A 6,000-nucleotide genomic window follows, 5' to 3' on the forward strand; every position below is an offset into this window, starting at 1 on the left:
ATAAAGAAAGATTGGAGGCATGATAAGAAGGAATTTTAACAAAAATTAAAACAAAAGAATAATTGAAAGAAGGCAGGAAGAAGGAATCAAAAAGGTAAAGGATGGAAGGAAGAAGGAATAAAAAAAGAAAGAAGGACAGAAAGGAAGAAGGAATTCAGGGGGAAAGGAGGAAAGGAAAAAAAAAACGTCTTCTGCTGGCTTTTGCTGGTCTTCCTGTCTGTGGAACAGGAGGGGGTGGTTGGAAGGATTGGTTTCAGTTTTCTCCCTTCCTGAGCCACACTCTTCGCTGTTTTTCGGCCTCCAGTCCAGTTCCTTGGGGTCCTTCTGCTCCCCTCTATGCCTTTAGTTCACCAGTTGTGCTGTCCTTGAGTTGCACCAATTAGGGGCAACTCACACTCCCCCTTCTTGCTCTTTGCTGTCTTAGATGCTAGGGGCTCTCAGTGCTGCTATGGGGTAGTTCAGCCCCCTACTGGATCGAGTCTTTCCGGGGAATGCAGTCTCCCCTAGCCCTGTAGCTCCCCTCTGCTGGGTGTTCTGCCTTAGTCCTAGAGAGCCAGTAGGCCCTATAGGGCTCTGTGCGCAGGGGCTAGGTAGGAGTTGTTCAGAACCGGTGCTTTTAGGTGTGGTCCCTCTTAGGCAGCCAGGCCGTTGATCAGCCCATCTGCTACTTTGGGCCTGGGTCACTCAAGGCCCGCCGGTCAGCCGCTCTGGGCCTGTGTCGCGAGGCTGGCCCATCCTCCACCTTGGGCCTGTGTGTGGGGCAGCTAGCCCCTGCTCCCGGTGTGCACCCACCCGAGGTTTCAGGTGTGGGCGCCCTGCCGGGGTTTTGGTGTGGGCCCCCAGTCCGCTAATCTGGGTGCGCGAAACCGGGCTTCAGGTGAGCACTGGGGCTGCTTATCCCATGTTCACAGTCCAGGGGCTGCATGCAAGAAAGAGCTGCCAGAGGGGCGCCAGAGGCCGTGGCTGGTGCGGAGAGTTCTCTAACTAGCCACTGAGTGCCTCTATTTTCTTTTTCTTTTTGAGAAATTCTTCCTATTCAAGCCCCCCTGGTCCAAACAAGCACCTGGCTGCTCACACAGCTCAGCCTGGCTCTCTCCCAAGAATCCTGCAGCAGACCCTGCACCTGGGCGGGGGCTTCAGCCGCCCTGGTCCCCGCGCAGGTCCCAGGGACCTTACTGTCCTTAAGCACTTTTCTTACCGTCAGATCTTTCAATGTCCTCTATCTTTGGTCTCCGATCTTTATATATGCTGGAATACCGTTGGCTGTTCGCTCTGCTCCTCAGATCAGCTAGGTGTTTCACTGGTGTTGAGGGGAAGTTGACTCCGCTCCCACCTATCTTGCCGCCATCTTCCTGACTGTAGCCTCAGTAACTTTTAAAGTCCTGCAGATTAAAATGTAAACACAGCTCTCAGCCTCCTGAAGAAACCAAAGGAAAGAAAAAAAAGATGGAAAAAGGAAGCCTTTTTTAAAAATACAAGTCGCTGAAAGACTCACTTACCTAAGCAGCCCTCTGCCCTGCCCACAGTCTCCTTAAAAATTGTTTATCAAGGTCAAAATAAAAATCTTAAAGGCTTAGCCATCTGAATAAATAAATGTATTTCAACTGTTATAAATTAGTGATTTTTTCCCTTTTGCCTTATATACCTGCCTTATGGTTAAACTTTTTAGATTGAAATTATCAGGTCTCTGTTTGTCTATGGATATGTATGTGTACCTACCTCTGAGGAAATATTAAAATTAGTTTATATAAAGAGCTGTGTTTAATTGGCTTGAAGAAAGTAAGCACTTATGTAGATTAAGAAATATAACAGAAACAAACTTAAATGCATTTCAGGATCACACAATCTGGAAAAAAATTAATATTTAAACTAATTTAAGTTTAGTTTAATTAAAACAGACAGACATGTCTTTAAATTTATTAACATCTAATACTGTTTTTACATTTTATTTTTATTATTTATGCCATTACAGGTGTTCCTGCTTTTTCTACCTTTCCCCACCTTCCCCAAGCCCCACCCTCGCCCTCCGCAAGCCCGTACCCAGATTGTTGTCCTTCTGGATGAGTTGTGCATAAATGTTCTTTTGTTAATCACTTCACCATCTTTCATCTTGTCCCCACTCCCCACCTCCCCTTCCTTTCCAACCACTGTCAATCTGTTTAATGTATCTAAGCTTCAGTTACAATTTTGGTTGTTAGTTTATTGTGTTTATTAGATTCCTCACATAATAAATGAGATCATGTTTTTTTAATGTGTATTTTATTGATTATGCTATCACAGGTTTCCCAATTTTCTGCTTTTATCCCTCCTCCACCCAGCACACCCCAACCCTCCAGCATTCCCCCCCTTAGTTCATGTTCATGGGTTGTACATATAAGTTCTTTGACTTCTCTGTTTCCTCTACCATTCTTAACCTCTCCCCATCTATTTTAAGACTACCAGTTATGCTTCTTATTCCTTGTACCTCCCCCCCGTTCTTTCCCTCCCCTCCCCACTGAAAACTCTGCAGGTGATGTCCATTTCTCTGATTCTGTACCTGTTGTAGTTGTTTGCTTAGTATTTGTTTTCGTTACTTTTCTTTGAGGTTCATTTGTTGATAGTTGTGAGTTTGTTGTCATTTTACTGTTCCTATTTTTGATCTTCTTTTTCTTAGATAAGTCCCTTTAACATTTCATATAATAAGGGCTTGGTGATGATGAACTCCTTTAACTTGACCTTATCAGGGAAGTGCTTTATCTGCCCTTCCATTCTAAATGATAGCTTTGCTGGATACAGTAATCTTGGATGTAGGTCCTTGGCTTTCATGACTTCAAATACTTCTTTCCAGCTCTTTCTTGCATGCAAGGTTTCTTTTGAGAAGTCAGCTGATAGCTTTATGGGAACTCCTTGGTAGGTAACTGTCTCCTTTTCTGTTGCTGCTTTTAGGATTCTCTCTTTATCTTTAATCTTGGGTAACTTAATGATCTTGTGCCTTGGTGTGTTCCTCCTTGGGTCCAGCTTCTTTGGGACTCTCTGAGCTTCCTGGACTTCCTGGAAGTCTATTTCCTTTGCCATATTGGGGAAGTTTTCCTTCATTATTTGTTCAAATAAGCTTTCAGTTTCTTGCTGTTGTTCTTCTCCTTCTGGTACCCCTATAATTCAGATATTGGAACATTTAAATTAAGTTGTCCCAGAGGTTCCTAAGCCTATCTTCATTTTTTCAAATTGTTGTTTCTTCATTCTGTTCCAGTTGGATGTTTCTTCCTTTTGTTCCAAATCATTGCTTTGAGACCTGATTTCCTTCCCATCACTGTGGGTTCCCTGAATATTTTGCTTTACTTCACTTTGGGTAGCCTTCATTTGTTCTTTCATTTTTTGACTAAGCTTAATTAGCTCTGTGAGCATCTTGATTACCAGTGTTTTGAATTCCACATGAGATAGGTTGGCTATCTCCTCATCACTTAGCTCTTTCTCTGGAGTTTTGCTATGTTCTTTCATTTGGGCCATATTTCTTTGTCTTGGCACACCTGATAAGTTGTAAGGGGGCGGAGCCTTAGGTATTCGCCAGGGCAGGGCAACCCTTTTTGCTGTGTGTGGCTCTGTCTGTGGGGGAGGGGTCAGAGAGGGAACAATGCAGCTTGCTTGCTGAGCTCTAGCCCCACTTTCTAACAAACTGTTATGTGAGACTGGGAGTTTTTCCCACCGTGGCAACCCCCGAGGTAGTCCACAGTCAGCTCCAAGTCTCAGTTTCTGGTTCAGCCAGCCCCGCCCCCACAGTCTGCTGCCTTGGCCTGGGTTCTCTCCGTCTGCCTGTCTGCCAATCTGCCTCCTACCAGTCGGTCTGGTTGGTCTTGTTGACTGTTTCTTTAATTCCTTGATTGTTGGAGTTCCAGTGTAGTTTGATTTTCTGGCACTTCTGGTTGTTTATTGTTTTTAGATTGTTTATTATCCTCCTTTTGGATGTGCATGGAAGTGAAGGGTTTCTACCTACCCCTCCATCTTGGCGGGAACTCCAAGATCATGTTTCCTTTCATTATTTTTTCCAATAAATTTTCAATTTCTTTTTATTTATTTGTTTTTAGAGGCAGGGACAAAGGGAGAGAAACATCAATGTGTGCTTGCCTCTTGGGTGCCCCCTACTGGGGACCTGGCCCACAACACAGGCATGTGCCCTGACTGGGAATCGAACCAGTGACCCTTTGGTTCATAGGCTGGCACTCAATCCACTGAGCCACACCAGCCAGGACTGCCACCCTTACTTCTTTTGTCCTAAGAACCCACTCTTACAGACTTTGGCCATCAGGACTAAACTCCTATTAAACTTTGGTCTCATTTTTCCCCTCCATAAACAAGAAAGACCCAGAGCAAGGAGCCATACCACTCTGGCAACAACAGCAAAACTCAAAATGAGAAACTGGGTTCATCAGCATCCTGGCATTCTATGAGGTCTGATGAAAAGTGGAAAATGAGGACTTGTGATAACTTTAATTTCATAATTTGTGGCCCAATAGTCATATATTTACAGCTTCAGCTCTGAAGCTGCTTGCAGAGCATTAACTTTGTCCTTTTGGGGTCTGAAGTTGCCTGCAGATCCAGCATCTTCATTACTCCTAACCCCCATGGTATTCTACTGTTTGATAAATAGTACTACTTGCATCATTGTTAAATGATACTCTCTGTACTATAATTGTGTGATCAAAGAGAGCCTTTTTGTTCTACAGGCCTGGCTGAAACTAGGACTTGATAAATGCTTAATCATATATTACCAATTGCTCTCAATGCATAACGTCTCTTGCTTCATCACTGAGTCAGCCATCCATTGAAAGTCTAGTTGACCGCACCAATCAGAAAATGAATGATATAAATTTATGGAGGTTTTCTCCCCCCTATAAACTTATCTTTTTGCCCAGCAGCTCCTGGCAACTTTTCCCTTTATATACCCTGACCAATTACTTCCATTTTTGGAACATATTCTCAGTTCATATTGAGGAGTACGTTTCCTGTTTTGAAAATCATTATATGAATAAACTCTCCAAATTTCTTTTCAAAAAAGGCATCTCTGGACTTTTAAAAAACATACTTTATTGATTATAATATTATAGTTGTCTCAGCTTTTCCCCTACACCCAGCAACGCCCCCTCCTTCTGGCAATCCCCCTCCCTTAGTCCATATCCATCGGTCATGCATATAAGTTATTTGTCTACTCCATTTCCAATACTATTTTTAACATCCCTCTATCTATTCTATAACTACCAACTTGTACTTCTTTTTTTTAAAAAAAAGATTTTATTTATTTATTTTTAGAGAACGGAAGGGAGAGAGCGAGAGAAACATCAATGTGTAGTCACCTCTTGTGCACCCCCTACTGGGGCCCTGGCCTGCAACCCAGGCATATGCCCTAGACTGGTAATTGAACCAGCAACCGTTTGGTTTTCAGGCTGGTACTCAATCCACTGAGCCACAGCAGTCCAATTTGTATTTCTTAATCCCTGCACATTTTCCCGCATTATCCCCCATTCAGTAACCATCCAAATTATCTCCATACCTATGATTCTGCTTCTGTTCTGCTTGTTTGCTTAGTTTGTTTTTTAGATTCAGTTGTTGATAGTTGTGAACTTATTGCCATTTTAATGTTCATAGTTTTGATCTTCTTCTTTTTCTTAAATAAGTCCCTTTAACATTTCATGTAGTAATGACTTGATGATGATGAACTTCTTTAGCTTTTCCTTGTCAGGGAAGCTCTTTATCTGCCCTTGCATTCTAAATGAAAGCTTTGCTGGATAGAGTAATCTTGGATGTAGGTCCTTGATTTTCACTACTTTGAGTACTTCTTGCCAGTCCCTTCTTGCCTGCAGTTTCTTTTGGGAAATCAGCTGACAGTTTTATGGGAACTCCTTTGTAAGTAACTCTCTACTTTTCTCTTGCTGCTTTTAAGATTCTCTCTTTATCTTTACCTTTGTCATTTTAATTATGATGTGTCTTGGTGTGGTCCTGTTTGCATCCACCTAGTTTGGGACTCTC

Source organism: Desmodus rotundus, chromosome 10 (genome assembly GCF_022682495.2).
Source record: "Desmodus rotundus isolate HL8 chromosome 10, HLdesRot8A.1, whole genome shotgun sequence".
In the NCBI taxonomy this organism is placed as follows: domain Eukaryota; kingdom Metazoa; phylum Chordata; class Mammalia; order Chiroptera; family Phyllostomidae; genus Desmodus; species Desmodus rotundus.